This window comes from Bison bison, unplaced genomic scaffold, assembly GCF_000754665.1.
Source record: "Bison bison bison isolate TAMUID 2011002044 unplaced genomic scaffold, Bison_UMD1.0 scf7180017864237, whole genome shotgun sequence".
NCBI lineage: Eukaryota > Metazoa > Chordata > Mammalia > Artiodactyla > Bovidae > Bison > Bison bison.
The window spans coordinates 243,047-260,719 of record NW_011494809.1 but is presented as its reverse complement, the minus strand read 5'-3'; the positions used below and the strand labels follow the sequence as shown (position 1 = coordinate 260,719).

At 37.7% G+C, this 17,673-nt stretch overlaps 1 pseudogene across 1 annotated transcript; it reads left to right on the top strand.

The window, feature by feature from the left end:
• Positions 1–7,741: 7,741 nt before the first annotated feature.
• LOC104993278 lies at positions 7,742–8,678 on the top strand (annotated as a pseudogene). Its single transcript, XR_825809.1, has one exon. The product of XR_825809.1 is annotated as an RWD domain-containing protein 1 pseudogene (transcript).
• Positions 8,679–17,673: the final 8,995 nt, after the last annotated feature.

Sequence of the window (17,673 nt, the reverse complement as noted above, 5' to 3'; positions counted from 1 at the left end):
GGGGAAAAAAAGACAAAAACAAACTATAAAAAGCAAACACATGAAGGCTAAACAACATGCTTCTGAACAACCAAGAGGTCACTGAAGAAATCAAAGAGGAAATTAAAAAGTACCTAGAAGCAAAAGACAATGATATATGACAACTAAAAACTTAGGGGACACAGTAAAAGCAATAATAAGAGGCAAGTTTATAGCAATACAAGCCTACCTCAAGAAGCAAGAAAACCATCAAATAAACCATCTAACCTTACATCTATAGCAACTGGAAAAAGAGTAAGAACAGCAATACATAAAAACACCCAAAGTTAGTAGAAGTAAAGAAATCATAAAGATCAGAGGAGAAATAAATAAAAAAAAAATGAAGGAAACAATAGAAAAGATCAATAAAATTAAAAGCTGGCTAATTGAGAAGATTAAGAAAGAATGACAAATCATTAGACAGTCTCACTAAGAAAAAAAAAGAGAAGAGTCAAATCAATAAAATTAGAAATGGAAAAACATCTACAACAGACAACGCTGAAATATTAGGATCATAAGATACTACTACAAGCAACTATATGCCAAAAAAAAAGAACAACCTGGTAGAAATGGATACATTATTAGAAAAGTATAACCTTCCAAAACTGAACCAGGCAGAAAGAGAAAATATGAACAGACCAATGACAAGCATGGAAATTGAAAATGTAGTCAACAATTTCCAACAACAACAACAACAAAAGGCCAAGGCCTGATGTCTTCACAGGTGAATTACCTATCCTACTCAAACTTTTCTGGAGAATTGCAGAGGTAGGCAAACTTCCAAATTAATTCTACAAAGTCACCATCACACTAATACAAATACTAGATAAAGATTTCAGATAAAAAGAATATCAGAGGCCAATATCACTGATGCATATACATGCAAAAATTCTCAACAAAATTCAAGCAAACAGAATCCAACAACACTTGATCACACAGCATGATCAAGTAGGGTTTATTCCAGGAATATAAAGATTTTTCAGTATACACAAATCAATCTGTGTGATACACCATAATAGAAAGTGGAAGATAAAAACAATATGATTATCTCAATAGATGCAGAGAAATCTTTCAACCAAATTCAACATCCATTTATGATAAAAACTCTCCAGAATGTAGACATAGAAGGAATCTACCTCAACATAAACAAATGGCAATGCATGACAATCCAAAGAGAATTTATTATCAACGGTGAAAATGTAAATGTATTTCCTCTAAGAACAGAACACGCCAAAGTGTGCCCACTCACTATTGCTACTATTATTCAACATAGTTTGGAAGTCCTAGCCACAGAAATCAAAGAAGAAAAAATAAAAGAAATGCAGATTGGAAATGAAGAAGTAAAACCCTTATTGTTTGCAGATGACATAAAGCTATACCTAGAATATAAAACTATACCTAAAACTGTACCTAAAAATGTCATCAGAAATTGATAGAGCTAATTGATTAATAAAGTCTCAGGATATAAAATTAATACATAGAAATCCCTTGCATTCCTATACACTAAAAATGAAAAATCAGAAAGAGGAATTAAGGAAACAACCCCATTCTCCATTGCAAAAAAAGAATAAAATACTTAGGAATAAACCTACCTAAAATAGACAAAAGATCTGTATGTAGAAAATCATAAGACACTGATGAAAGAAATCAGTGGTGGCACAAAGAGATGGAGAGATATTCCATGTTCTTGGATTGGAAGAATCAATATTGAAAAAAATGACTATACTACTGAAAGCAATTTGTAGATTCAATGTAACTCCTATCGAACTACAAATGGTATTTTTCACAGAACTAGAACTAAAAAAAAAAAAAAAATCCCAACTTAAATGGAAACACAAAAGACCCTGAATAGGCATATAAACTGTAAGAATGAAAAACAGAGCTGGAGGAATCTGACTTCAAACTATGCTACAAAACTATAGTTGTTAAGACAGTATGGTACTGGCAGAAAAACAGAAATATAGATAGATGGATCAAGGTAGAAAATCCAGCAATCGACACACACATCCAAGGGCACCTTATCTTTGACAAAAGAGGAAATAATATGTGCAATGGAGAAAAGATAGCCTGTTCAATAAGTGATGCTTGGAAAACTGCACAGCTATGTGTAAAAGAATGAAATTAGAACACTTCTTAATACCATATACAAAAATGACTCAAAGTGAATTAAAGATCTAAATATAAGACTATAACTGCAAAACTCTTAGAGGAAAGCATAGGCAGAACACTCTTTGTCAAAAATCACAGTTAGATCCTCTATGACCCACCTCTTAGAGTAACGGAAATTAAAACAAAAATAAATAAACATAATTAAATGTAATTAATTAATTAAACATACTTAAACAAATGTAATTACATTAAAAATTTTTTGCACCACAAAGGGAACTATAAACAAGGTGGAAAATCAGCCCTCAGAATGGGAGAAAATAATAGCAAATGAAACAATTGACAAAGGATTAATCTCCAAAATATACAAGCAGCTCATGCAACTCAGTACCAAAAAAAAAAAAAACCACCTAATCTAAAACTTGGCAAAAGACAGGAACAGACATCTCTCCAAATACGTATAGATGATTAATAAAAACATGAAAAGATGCTCAGCATCACTCATTATTGGAGAAGGAAATGGCATCAAAACTTCAATAAGGTAGCACCTCCCTCCAGTTAGAATGATCATCGTCAAAAACTATACAAATAATAAATGCTGAAGAGGATGTGGAGAAAAGGAAACCCTCTTGCACTTTTGGTGAAATGTAAATTGATATAGCCACTATGGAGAACAGTAGGGAGCGTCCTGGGAAAACTAGGAAGAAAACTACCATAAGACCCAACAATCCCACTACTGAGCATATGTCCTGAGGAAACCATAATTGAAAAAGACGCATGTACCGCTATGTTCATTGCAGCACTATTTACAATAGCTAGGACATGGAAGCAACCTAGATATCCATTGACAGATGAATGGATAAAGAAGTTGTAATAAATGTATACCATAGAATATTGCTCAGTCATAAAAAAGAACACTTTGAGCCAATTCTAATGAGGTGGGGAACCTACAGCCTAATATACTAGGATGAATAAGTAAGAAAAAGAAAAGCAAAGTAAGTTAGAAAGAGAAGTAAATTGAAAGAGAAAAACAAGTATCATATATTAACCTATATATATATGGAATATAGAAGGATGAGCCTTTTGCAGGGCAGTAATGGATATTCAAACGTAGAGAAAAGGCTTATGGACACAGCTGTGGAAAGAGCATGGGACAAATTGGGAAAGTAGCATTGAAGCATACACTTTACTATAGGTACAATGGTTCAGTTCAGTTCAATCTCTTAGTCATGTCTGACTCTTTGCAACCCCATGAATTGTAGCATGCCAGGCCTCCCTGTCCATCACCAACTCCCAGAGTTCACTCAAACTCATGTCCATTGAGTAGGTGATGCCATACAGCCATCTCATCCTCTGTCTTCCCCTTCTCCTCCTGCCCCCAATCCCTCCCAGCATCAGGGTCTTTTCTAATGAGTCAACTCTACGCATGAGGTGGCCAAAGTGTTGGAGTTTCAGCTTCAGCATCAGTCCTTCCAAAGAACACCCAGGACTGATCTCCTTTAGGGTGGACTGGTTGGATCTCCTTGCAGTCTAAGGGACTCTCAAGAGTCTTCTCCCACACCACAGTTCAAAAGCATCAATTCTTCGGCACTCAGCTTTCTTCACAGTCCAACTCTCATATCCATACATGACCATTGGAAAAACCATAGCATTGACTAAATGGACCTTTGCTGGAAAATTAATGTCTCTGTTTTTTAATATGCTGTCTAGGTTGGTCATAACTTTCCTTCCAAGGAGTAAGCATCTTTTAATTTCATGGCTGCAATCACCATCTGCAGATACTGTACAATGGTTAGCCAGTAGGAATTTGCTGTATGACTCAGGGATCTCAAACCTGGTGCTCTCTGCCAACCTATAGGGGTGCTATGGGGTGAAATGTGGAAGGGAATTTCAGGAGGGAGGGGACATGTGTTCACCTATGGTGATTCATATTGAGGTATAGCAGAAACTATCACAATATTTTAAAGCAATTATCCTCCAATTAAAAATAAATAAATAAAATAAAGGATGATCTAAATGATCATTGCTCACAGGTACCTTATTTTATTTATAAAGAATTCCAAATTGTTTACAAAGTATTCTAATTAGTAAAATAGATAAGTTATTGGGTGCATGATTTTCAAAAAACTGTGTTTCTCCATGTCAGAAAACAAACAAACAGAAATGTCCGAAAAATAATTACATTTACCAAGGCAAAACAACATACTTTTTTTGCAAAGGACTCAGAGCAGTTTCCATGGTTATTGTTGCAAAGGTCTGACTTCCCACATGGAATATAATGAACAGATAAAAGGATGAGTCTCAGTCTGACAATGCAAGCCTACCTAATTGAAACATGTTTCAATTGTTTCAAATGTTTCAATTGTTGTTTCAAGATGTTTTTTCATACTTGATCTCACCTGAAGTCTAGTGGTAATGGTAAATTGTTAACTTTCGTTGATGATTAGAATTCCACTGCATAGATATCTAACAGTTTGTCCATTCTTTTATTAACTGACAACTGAGCTGTTTGTCTTTACATATGGTTCCAAATAGGGAAAGGAGTACCTCAAGGTTGTATATTGTCACCCTGCTTATTTAACTTATATGCAGAGTATATCATGAGAAACGCTGGGCTGGAAGAAGTACAAGCTGGAATCAAGATTGCCAGGAGAAATATCAGTAACCTCAGATATGCAGATGACACCACCCTTATGGCAGAAAGTGAAGAGGAACTCAAAAGCCTCTTGAGGAAAGTGAAAGAGGAGAGTGAAAAAGTTGTCTTAAAGCTCAGCATTCAGGAAACTAAGATCATGCCATCTGGTCCCATCACTTCATGGCAAGTAGATGGGGAAACAGTGGCTGACTTTATTTTTTTGTCCATGAATGATGATGAAATTGATGATGATGAAATTGAATGATGATGATGATGAAATTAAAAGACACTTGCTTCTTGGAAGAAAAGTTATGACCAACCTAGATAGCATGTTAAAAAGCAGAGACGTTGCTTTGCCAACAAAGTTCTGTCTAGTCAAAGCTATGGTTTTTCCAGTCATGTATGGCTGTGAGAGTTGGACTATAAAGAAAGCTGAGTGCCAAAGAATTAACACTTTTGAACTGTGGTGTTGGAGAAGACTCTTGAGTCCCTTGGACTGCAAGGAGATCCAACCAGTCCATCCTAAAGGAAATCAGTCCTGAATATTTATTGGAAGGACTTATGCTGAAGCTGAAACTCCAATACTTTGGCCACCTGATGAGAAGAACTGACGCATTGGAAAATATCCTGATGCTGGAAAGATTGAAGGTGGGAGAAGGGGATGACAAAGGGTGAGATGATTGGATGGTCTCATCTACTCAATGAACATGAGTTTGAGTAAACTCCGGGACTTAGTGATGGACAGGGAGGCCTGGTGTGCTGGGGTCACAAAGTCCATGGGGTCACAAAGAGCTGGATGCAACTGAGTGACTAAACAGAACTGAGCTGATGTTGGATAAATATTTAGGATTGGGATTGTGGGGTCACAGATAGATATACCCAGAATGACAAGCTGTCTACTTTCCTTTATTATGCAGAATACATGAAATAGAATGAATGCTTTGCTTCTAGGTCTCTGTTGCTACATCTCCTCAACTGAGGTCATGAAATCATGAATCACACACCCTGAAATATTGATGAGAGATTTAATCAGTCAATTGTGGGTAATGTTCCAATACATTTGAATATCTTCAAAGCTAGAGCTTTCTACTCATGTTTCTTGCCTATATTTGCAGTGAGCTTTGATTAATTGCAGTGCCAGGGAAATGGTAAGTTTTATTATTATGCAGGGCATATGTTTTGGTTAGAGTATAACTTGTGATAATTCCAGGTACTAATGGGAATGGATAGACCTATGATTTAACTGGTTTAGATAGCTCTCTATTTAGTTGCATCCTGTCTATTGGTCTTCACATAGTCACATGGCCCAGGACATGGCTCTGTGCTATTTCCCAATTCTGAGAAAATTAATGAGGTCACCAGACGCATACTAGACATATCTGACGAAGCTCAGCTAACACTGGTCTTTTCTGAGGGGGTTACACTGTAGGTACATATTTTGTAAAGTATCTCATTTTCAGATAGCAACTCCAGGTACTATGATACAGGATATATCTTTTGTTTGGAGTGAATACAGCATTTGTTTCTCAGTTAATCTCATATGTCTGCTCCCAAAGAACTGTAAGAAGGCAAATTGGTTGTCTGAGAAGGCCTTACAAAAGCTGAGAAAAGAAGAGAAGGGAAAGGCAAAGGAGAAAGGGAAAGATACACCAAAATGAATGTAGAATTCCAAAGGAAATCAAGGAGAGATAAGAAAGGCTTCTTAAGAGAACGATACAAAGAAATAGAGGAAAACAATAGAATGGGGAGGACTAGAGATAGCCTCAAGAAAATTAGAGAAACCAAAGGAACATTCATGCAAAGATGGGCACAAAAAAGGACAGGAATTGTAAGGACCTAACGGAAGTAGAAGAGATTAAGAAGAGGTGGCAAGAATACACAGAACTGTACAAAAAAAGTCTTAGTGACCCAAATAACCATGATTGTTTGGTCATGCACCTAGAGCCAGATATCCTTGATATAAAGTCAAGTGGGCCTTAGGAAGAAATGCTATGAATCAAAGCTATTGGAGGTGATGGAATTCCAGCTGAGCTATTTCAAATCCTGAAAGATGATGCTGTGAAAATGCTGCACTCAATATACAAGCAAATTTGGAAAGAGCAGCAGTGACCACAGTACTGGAAAATTCAGTTTTGATTCCAATGCCAAAGAGTGTTCAAACTGCTATACAACTGTGCACATTTCACATGCTATCAAGGTAACACTCAAAATCCTTCAGGCTAGGTTTCAACAGTATGTTAACCATGAACTTCCAGGTGTTCAAGCTGGATTTAGAAAAGGTAGAGGAACCAGAGATCAAATTGCCAACATTCTCTGGATCATAGAAAAAGCAAGAGAGTTCCAGAAAAACATCTATTTCTGCTTTATTGACTATGCCCAAGCCTTTGACTGTGTGGATCACAATAAACTGGAAAATTCTGAAAGAGATGGGAATGTAAGACCACCTTGCCTATTTCCTGAGAAAGGTGTATGCAGGTCAAGAAGCAACAGTTAGAACATGGAAAAATGGACTGCTTCAATATTGAGAAAGATGTACATCAAGGTTGCTTATTTTCACCCTGCTTATTTAACCTATATGCAAGATACATCATGTAAAATTCCAGGCTGGATGAATCATAAGCTGGAATCAAGATTGTTGGGAGACATATTGATAACCCATTTGCAGATAATACTACAGTAATGGCAGAAAGTGAAGAGGAGCCTGTTGATGAAGGTGAAGGAGGAGAGTGAAAAAGCTGGCTTAAAACTCAACATTCAAAAAGCCAAGGTTATGGTCTCCAGTCCCATCACTTCATGGCATATAGATGAGGAAACAATGGAAACAGTGGCTTTATTTTCTTGGATTCCAAAATCACTGCAGACAGTGACTGCAGCCATGGAATTAAAAGACACTTGCGAGTCGGAGACCAGCGTGGGGCTGTTGATCAGCAGGCCCAGCCTGGCTGTGGGCCCCAGGCCTCTCTGCCTGGGACTCTGTGCCTGCGCCCTTCCAGCGCCGCTGCGGTCCAGGCTGCAGCATGCCGCCTGGGTATCTGGGCGATCCATGGGCTGCAGCGAGGGCCGCGATGACAGATTACCGCGAGGAGCAGCGCAACGAGCTGGAGGCTCTGGAGTCCATCTACCTGACTCCTTCACAGTATTACCAGAAAATCCACCCAGCTTCACCATTACTGTGATATCTGAGGCTGGAGAAAATGATGAAACTGTCCAGACAACCCTCAAGTTTACATACAGTGAAAAATACCCAGATGAAGCTCCCCTTTATAAAATATTCGCCCAGTTAAATCTAGAAAATAATGATGTAGCAGATATTTTAAAATTATTAGCATTACAGGCAGAAGAAAACCTTGGTATAGTGATGATCTTCACCTTAGTGACAGCTGTGCAAGAAAAATTAAATGAAATAGTAGATCAAATAAAAACTAGAAGAGAAGAAGAAAAGCAACAAAAAGAAAAAGAAGCAGAAGAAGCCGAAAAGCAATTATTCCATGGTACTCTCCTACAATTGAGAATTTCTTAAATTGGAAGGCCAAGTTTGATGTAGAACTCTTGGAAATTAAAAAGAAATGGATGAAGGAAGAAGAGCAAACAGGAAAAAATGAATTAAGTAGGAGACAACTATTTGAAACAGATCATAATCTCGACACATCTGATATCCAGTCCTTGGAAGATGCTGGAAACAACGTGGAGGTAGATGAGTCCTTGTTCCAGGAAATGGATGACTTGGAGCTGGAGGAGGATGATGATGATCCAGACTACAATCCTGCTGACCGGGAGAGTGACTTGACCGACTGATGGACTATTCCCATCTGCAGAGAGGCTTGACTGCCACAGCATCTGTGGCTATGCTGAGAGGGTATTGATTTTCCTTTATTTTTTCTAAGAAAAAAATAATTTTCAGGAGAATATTCTTCTGATGGCTTTCATCATTGAACTTAATAAATTGATCTTAAAAACTTCAAAAAAAAAAAAAAAAAAAGGCACTTGCTCCTTAGAAGAGAAACTATGACAAATTAGAAATCGTACTGAAAAACAGAGACATTGCTTTGGTGAAAAAGGTCCGTAGAGGCCAAGCTATGGCTTTTCCAGTAGTCAAGTGTGTAGGTGAGAGTTGGACCATAAAGAAGGCTGAGAGCCAATTGTGATGCTGGAGCAGACTCTTGGACTTCAAGTAGATCAAACTATTCAATTGGTTGATGAAGGAAATCAATCTTGAATATTTTTTGGAAGGTCTGGCGCTACAGCTGAAGCTCCAATACTTTGACTAACTCATGCAAAGAGCTGACTCATTGGAAAAGATCCTGATGCTGAAAAAAGATTGAAGGCAAAAGGAGAAGGGGTGGCAGAGAATGAGACAATTAGATAGCACCACTGACTCAATGGGCATGAATTTGAGCAAACTCCAGGAGATAGTGAAGGACAGAGGAGGCTGGCATGCTACAGTCCATAGGGTCAAAGAGTCAGACATGACTTAGCAACTGAAGAGCAATAACAAAATAGTTGAGAATTATGTTTTATTTTGCACACAAAGCTGGAGATTTAAGCCTGGGAAGAATCCTCTCTGCTCTGAAAGACTCCTCTGAAGAGGTAAAGCAGAAGGTAGAATAGATAGGGATTTTTACAACAAAGACCAGGTAGTCAAAACTTTAAAGATTACTGTTAATTAAAGAAAACAAGATATCTCCAGTTAATGAATTTAGCACTTTCTTATCTATGGGCAGAAACAAGAATCTGGGCTCACTGAAATCATTCCTTTGATATGCACTTCAGCTATTTGGGGCTAGTATCCTCTGTTGTCCCCAGTCTCCTAGGGTTACTGTTATGGGGTGGGTGCAGTGACTGATGGGTTGATGGTGGACGTCCTATTTCTATCCTGAGCTCTCTCTGCATTCATCTTTGGGTCAGCCATAATGTGATGGCTTGATAGTTGTAACATCCTTTTTTTTTTGATATTGATATTTATATATCAGTCAACATTTTTTTCATTGAGACATTCAACGTGAAAGTTGTTATTTCAGTGTCAAAAGTCAAATTGATCTGTGACAGTATTTCTCAAAATATTACAGTCCAATAGTACACAAAAAGGATAGATTAGAAATCCTTACAATTGATGTCATAAGAAAAACTACTTCCGTCAAGAGGGATAGCTTGTTTCAAAGGCTATTTAAAACTATATACAGCTTCATAAAAATGTATCACAGTGTTAGAATAGATGCGATTTTTTCTTGACTCTGACCTTTGTGTCAGTAGTATTAACTTGACTCCTATCCCTTTCCCAAGACAAATACATTTTTATTAGGTAAAAATTTATTATAAACATTGAGATACTGAATATCTAATTGCATTCCTCCTCTATTTTTCATGATTCTTTTCAGGCATCAAACTCACCATCTTTTTATTTCATTTGTTGATGTAAGAGATTTACATATGCTTCTCTATGGGTGGAACAATGTTCAGTTCGTCCTCCTTCAGAATGGACATTTCTTGGACTTTGGTGGCGTCATTCTTGCACTTTGGTGGTGCCCTGCCTTTGGGTGTACCTATATGAGAGGAAGTGGTTGGGCATCTACTCAGTGGCAGTCGTACTCCATTACCTTCTCTGAAATAAGTCTATAAATGTTAAATTTATTAGCTAAATACTATAAGAATAAGGCTTAGCTGCAAAAGAAAACAGAAGGCTGGCTTTGTGCCAAAGAAGAACCAGAGAGTGACCATTTCACAATTACTCCAGTTGTCTTAACCACTGAGCTGCTGCCAAATTGCAAATACAAGATGAATTGTTAGGAGGCTGACTTGAAAATAGTCAAATCATTCAGTCATATAGACATAGACAGTGTAAAATGGAGGTCAGCCTAGCTGGCAAACAATGAAGGATTTTGCACCTCCAGGTTATTTATATGAATAACTCATATGGTGAAAGGGAGAAGGAAATCACTTTAGTCAGGAGCACTGAAATTGAGAATTCATAAAGATTATGAAGAATCTTGCAGAGTATCTAGTCCAAACTGTTTCTATTATATGTAAAGAGATTGAGGTAAAGAGAAATTAATAAATTAACCAGTATCATTACAGTTAACGAGAGAGCAAGGATTAGAACAGAAGAATTAAAATTATGATTCAGTCCTTTTACCATACCAAGGGGAGGGTGCTTTGTACTTCCTTCCAATACCCCTTTCCCTAACATTGCAACTGAGAATCACATATTCTACCCTATCCCAAGGCAGGCGTGAATTGGTGAATGGGTACTTAAGAGGATGAGGGAAATATCAGCCTAACAAGAAAGTAACATTGATATTCATGGGACCTAGGGGTGGAAGTGGAACATGGGGAGCCTCTCAATGGCTCAATCTTTAGTTCAGAGTTCGGCATCAGACTTTGTTGTTCATCTTACTACAATTATGTATGTGAAGGTATTCTTTAGAAAATAAAGTTTCAAAAGTGGATGTTTGTGCTGTTTTGTTTGTATTTAATACCTTCTAAGGAGAAACAGTGGAAACAGTGTCAGACTTTATTTTTGGGGGCTCCAAAATCACTGCAGATGGTGATTGTAGCCATGAAATTAAAATACCCTTACTTGGAAGGAAAGTTATGACCAACCTAGATAGTATATTCAAAAGCAAAGATATTATTTTGCCAACAAAGGTCCATCTAGTCAAGGCTATGGTTTTTCCAGTGGTCATGTATCGATGTGAGAGTTGGACTGTGAAGAAAGCCGAGCACTGTGAAGAACTGATGCTTTTGAACTGTTGTGTTGGAGAAGAGTCTTGAGAGTCCCTTGGACTGCAAGAAGATCCAACCAGTCCATCCTAAAGGAGATCAGTCCTGGTTGTTCATTGGAAGGACTGATGCTGAAGCTGAAACTCCAATACTTTGACCACCTCAGGCTTAGAGTTGACTCATTGGAAAAGACCCTGATGCTGGGAGGAATTGGAGGCAGGAGGAGAAGGGGACAACAGAGGGTGAGATGGCTGTATGGCATCACCGACTCGATGGACGTGAGTTTGAGTGAACTCCAGGAGTTGGTGATAGACAGGCAGGCCTGGCGTGCTGTGATTCATGGGGTCGCAAAGAGTCTGACATGACTGAGCGACTGAACTGAACTGAACTGGACTGAAGTGATAAAGAAAGGAGTATGTCAAAGCTGTACATTGTTACCCTGCTTATTCAACTTGCATGCAGAGTAACATCATATGAAATGCTGGGCTGGATGACTCACAAGCTGGATTCAAGATTACCAGGAAAAATATCAACAACCTCAGATATGCTGATGATACCACGTTAATGGCAGAAAGTGAAGAGGACCTAAAGAGCCTCTCAATGAAGGTGAAAGAGGAGAATGAAAAAGCTGGCTTAAATCTCAACATTTAAAAAGCAAAGATCATGGCATCTGGTCCCATCAGTTCATGGCAAATAGATGAGGGAAAAGTGGAAACAGTGTCAGATTTCATTTTCTTGGGCTTCAAAATCACTGGACGGTGACTGCAGCCCCAAAATTAAAAGGCACTTGTTCTTTGGAAGAAAAGCTATAACGAACCTACAGCAGAGACATCACTTTACCAACAAAAGTCCATATAGTCAAAGCTATGGCTTTTCCAATAGTCATGTATGGATGTGATAGTTGGATCATAAAGACGGCTGGGGGCTGAAGAACTGATGCTCTCAATATGTGGTACTGGAGAAGACTCTTGACAGTCCTTTGGCCTGCAAGGAGATCAAACCAGTCCATCCTAAAGGAAATCAACCCTGAATATTCATTGGAAGGACTGCTGCTGAAGCTGAAGCTCCAATACTTTGGCCACCTAATGGGAAGAGCTGACTCATTGGAAAAGACCTTGATGCTGGGAAAGATTGAGGGCAAGAGGAGAAGGGGAACAACAGAGGATGAGATGGTTGGATGACATCACTGACTTAATGGAGATGAATTTGAGCAGATTCAGGGAGATAGTGAAAGCATGCTTCATTTCATGGGGTCACAATGAGTCAGACATGACTTAAAGACTGAACAACAAAGCGATGAGTGATACCTGGTGGCTCAGTGGTAAAGAATCTGCCTGCAAATGCAGGAGATGCAAGAGACATGAGTTTGATCCCTGGCTCAGGAAGATCCCTTGGAGAAGGAAATGACAACCCACTCCAATATTTTTGTTTGGAAAATCCCATGGACAGACGAGCCTGATGGGCTACAGTTCATGAGGTCACAAAGAGTTGGACATGACTGAGCTACTGAACAACAACAAGAAATGATATTTAAACACATATTTCTAAAGAGTAGATTCCTTACTTTCTCATAGGTATAATTGGGAAGTTGCTTCTGCTGTTTTGCAAGAACTAATCAGATAGGAGGGACAGCCTCAGCTGTTATAGATAAAGCCAAGTTCATGACCTTATAAAACATTTTAAAAAATGCTGCGTCTTTGCACATTTGTTCCTGCAATACTAAATAATCAGCAAGAAACAAAACCAAATAAGGGATAAGTCCTGACAAAGTAAATCATGCATTTTTTTGAATGTGCCTTTTTATTTGGTTGTTATGCAATACGGAAATTCCTCACATACTTTGGATTGTTTGAAAAAAATATAAACCGTGAAAATATTTGAAGTTGCATTTGTTTTTCTTCATTTCTATTTTTGTCAATCATTTAGCAAAACAAATATGTTCTTAATTCTAAAAGATTATGACTTTTATTTCTTATCTACTCCTTAAGAAAGTTAGGTCCTTAATTATATTTATGTTCTTTATACTTTTTAGATTTTAATTAAAAATTCATAAAAGATGAATACCTGTGAGAGAAATGTTCATATATTTTCTTGATAACTACCACCATAAACTTGGGAGTTTTAATAGGGAGGAAAATCATAGGAATAACTTTTATGGCCATCATAAGTGTCAGAATATTATCAGTAATAATATCTTACTGAATAAACAAGTAACTCACCCAATTTCTCTCTACAAAATATTTATTAGATGTGTGCACACAGCTGCTGTCTATGGAGTCTCACAGAGTCAGACATGACTGAAGCAACTTAGCAGCAACAGCAGCACACAGATAAATCTCTTTTTATGTTATATGTGTGTGTGTGTTAGTTGCTCAGTCGTGTCCGATTCTGTGACCCCACAGACTCTAGCCCGCCAGGCTTCTCTGTCCATGGGATTCTCCAGGCAAGAATACTGGAGTGGGTTGCCATTCTCTTCTCCAGAGGATCTTGCCGACCCAGGGATCAAACCCTGGTCTCCTGCATTGCAGAAAAATTCTTTACTGTTTGGGCTATAGGAAAGTCCCTAATATGTTATGCTTGGTTAAAAAAAAAAAAAAAACAAAAACAGAGACTGTGTTTTTCCAAGGGACAAGGATATACTAATATATCCATTATAATCATCTGTAAAAATGATATAAAGTTGAGCTACTAAGAGCTTGTTGGGTACATTCAAAATCTGAATAGCATGTTTTTGCCCATTTCATGTAGATTTGTAAAAAATATACCTCAATGCTTTGCAACTAGAGCTTTAGAAATGAGACAAATCTGTGGATTTTCTTCCTGAAAATCATATTGCAAAGGAGAAGTGTTGATTTTTTATTTCATTCAGACAAAATTGGTTATTTACTTTTACTTATTGCCATTATAAAAACACACTGAGCTGCTTTGTTATGATCAAATAAGAATCATCTAAAATGTTTTCCTGGGTACTGAATAGAATCCAAACCATTTTGGGGTCAGCAGTGTTAGACAATTACTCAGTGTTGAAAAGATGAATACAGCTTGTGGACAACATATCTGATCAAAGCAATAAACTGGCTGTGCCTCCACTTTTATTAGATGAACAGAGGAACTAGAAGCCTCATTTCACAAATGATGTGGACTTAGATTGCCATAATAAACTAGCAATTATTTTTCAGTCATTTGGCCTATTTGGTGATTCCTGGCATGAAATACTCTACTGATTCAACATTTATCAAGACACACAAACACATAAACACACACCTACAACCAAAATAAAGTGCTATATTAGTGCCAAATTACTTGACTTTCAATAACCCAAAGGACAATGCATCTAAAACTGTGTAAAAATAAATTTTGTGCATATTTATCAAAACACATAGAATATTTGATTTTATTATTCAATTTCCTAACATCATGATGAGAAAATTGAGGGTTATTTCTCTATTATTTCTCTGTGTCTCCCAGGTCCCAAATCAGTATTCATGCCACTAAAAAATATCTGTTGCAGATATTGTAGGAAATGACTTAGGACAGACTTTATCCACAATATTTCAATTTGGTTTGGTTTTAGTCCACAGTGTGCGTGTTTTTTCATTTCAGGTCTCAGCATCAATTTTACCCTTTAGAAAGACATTCAGTGATGACCCTGTCATTCATCTCTCCATTAGTCATTCACTGCTGCTGCTAAGTCACTTCAGTCGTGTCCGACTCTGTGCGACCCCATAAACGGCAGCCCACCAGGCTCCTGCGTCCCTTGGATTCTCCAGGCAAGAACACTGGAGTGGGTTTCCATTTCCTTCTCCAACACATGAAAGTGAGAAGTCAAAGTGAAGTCGCTCAGTCATGTCTGACTCTTCGTGACCCCATGGACTGCAGCCTACCAGGCTCCTCCATCCATGGGATTTTCCAGGCAAGAGTACTGGAGTGGGGTGCCATTGCCTTCTCCGTAGTCATTCATTATTAGCTGTATATTTTACTTCTAACATTTATACAACTCTCTGATTATTTTGTTTATATATTTGTCTGCAGGCTTATTTCTGTCCTCCTACCATTATGAAAGTTCCCTGAGCAGAATCCATATCTGCGTTGTTCACCACTCTATCTTTACAACTTAGAGCCTGGGGCCATGTAGGTACTCAATTCATTTTTGAACACTGAATAAAATTAGAGAGAATGAGATGAAAAGAGAGAAAAACAGTAGTGTTAAAGTCCAAAGGTAAAAGGATCAAGAATGTTAATTGTCATAATATTTACCCGAATATTTATATACTCTGTAGAGACATAAAATATGTACACTGTGTGTGTGTGTGTGTGTGCACATGTCAGGCATAAGGTAGTAGATGAAAGAGAGCTTGAAAATGTTTGGAAAAACTCAAAAAAGCTAAATAAAAAGAGTCTACCATAGGCTGAATAAATGCACCCAGGATGTCCATATACCAAATGTCCATATCCTGGAGATGGACAGGTAAGCCTGGCATGCTGCGGTCTATAGGGTGGCAAAGAGTCAGACATGACTGAGCTGAACTGTCCATCTCTTATCCTTGAAACCCAGGAATATGTTACCTTCCATGGTACAAGGGATTCTGCAACTGTAATTAAGTTAAGGATATTAAAAGGGGAAGATTATCTTGGATTATCAGACGGGCCAATGTATTCACAAGAGTCCTTATAAGAGAGAATTAAAAGAGAGTCACAGAAGATAATGATGGAAGTGGAGGTGAGAGATAGAGAGGACAAGAGATATAGGAAAAGTTGAAGATGTTATACTGCTGGCTTTGAAGATGGAGAAAGGGACCATGAGTCAAGGAATACAGGTAAACTGTAAAAGCTAGAACGGACAAGGAAGTCTGTTCTCCTTTAGAGCCTCCAGAAGCAACGTGACCTTGTCAACCGCTCTTAGACTTCTGACCTCAGAACTACAAGTTTGTATTGTTTTAAGTCACTAAGTGTCAGCCCCAATAGGAAACTAATATGGGATCCTATTAAACATATCCCTTAAGTGGTAGTTCCTTTACTGCTTTCAAATTTATTTTTTTTAATACAATAACACATTCTTACTGCAGAAGACTTGAAAAATGCAGAAAGTGTATATATCAGGAAATAAAATTATCCTTTAATTCTATCGCTCAGAGAAAGAAAACATTATATATTTTATTTTTATAAGTGGACTTTTGATCAATGAAGACACAGAAGAGGGATAATAGACCTGACACTAAAAACACTTAGCCTTATTGATATGAACAATTAGTTAATTTTTAAATTACAAGTCATATTTAATTATTATTTCCTTAGCCTTAAGTATGGCAGACCACAGTGCACAGGATTACAAAGAATCAAACAAGACTGAGTGATTAACACTAGCCTTAATCATGATAGGATTTAGTGTGGTAAAGAAAAAAAGAATTAGGAAAATCTTATATCTTACATCTTGCCCTTCCCTTTATCAGGGTGAAATTCTTTTATAAAGCCCTAGGCATAGTAGAGATGCCACCACAGGGAGCATAGTGAATATTAACCCAGAGTTACAGAATGAATTTGGCTGTCTTAGTTCCTAACTCTTAAGTCCTTTCTCTTCCCAAGAACTCAATTTATATAAAATGTATCAGCTTATCTTGAAGAATTAAAGCCCATTCAACCCCTAACTTCCTAGGTCCAATTTAAGCTCTCTAAGAACTTTGATATTTCAATTTCTGTTAAACTCCTTTGTTCCCAAGGAACTCTGTTTCCCAAATCACCTTGTAGACAATTCATTTCTGAAGGAGTTAAAGAATTAAATTCCAACATTCTGGGAGACACTGATAAGACTGTGGAAGAATTTGTCAGCCTACAACAATTTCATACTGGATACATTTCGGCTAACCCTTTAGTTCCTAGAATTTTGTTCAGAAAGCCAAACAAATGTCAGTAGAAATGTTGAATTACTACTTACTATAGTGGCTGAGATGGTAAAGAAATTACCTGCAATGCAGGAGACCCAGATTTTTTTTTTTTTAAACTTTACATAATTGTATTAGTTTTGCCAAATATCAAAATGAATCCGCCGCAGGTATACATGTGTTCCCCATCCTAAACCCTCCTCCCTCCCCATACCATCCCTCTGGGTCGTCCCAGTGCACTAGCCCCAAGCATCCAGTATCGTGCATCGAACCTGGACTGGCAACTCGTTTCTTACATGATATTTTACGTGTTTCAAT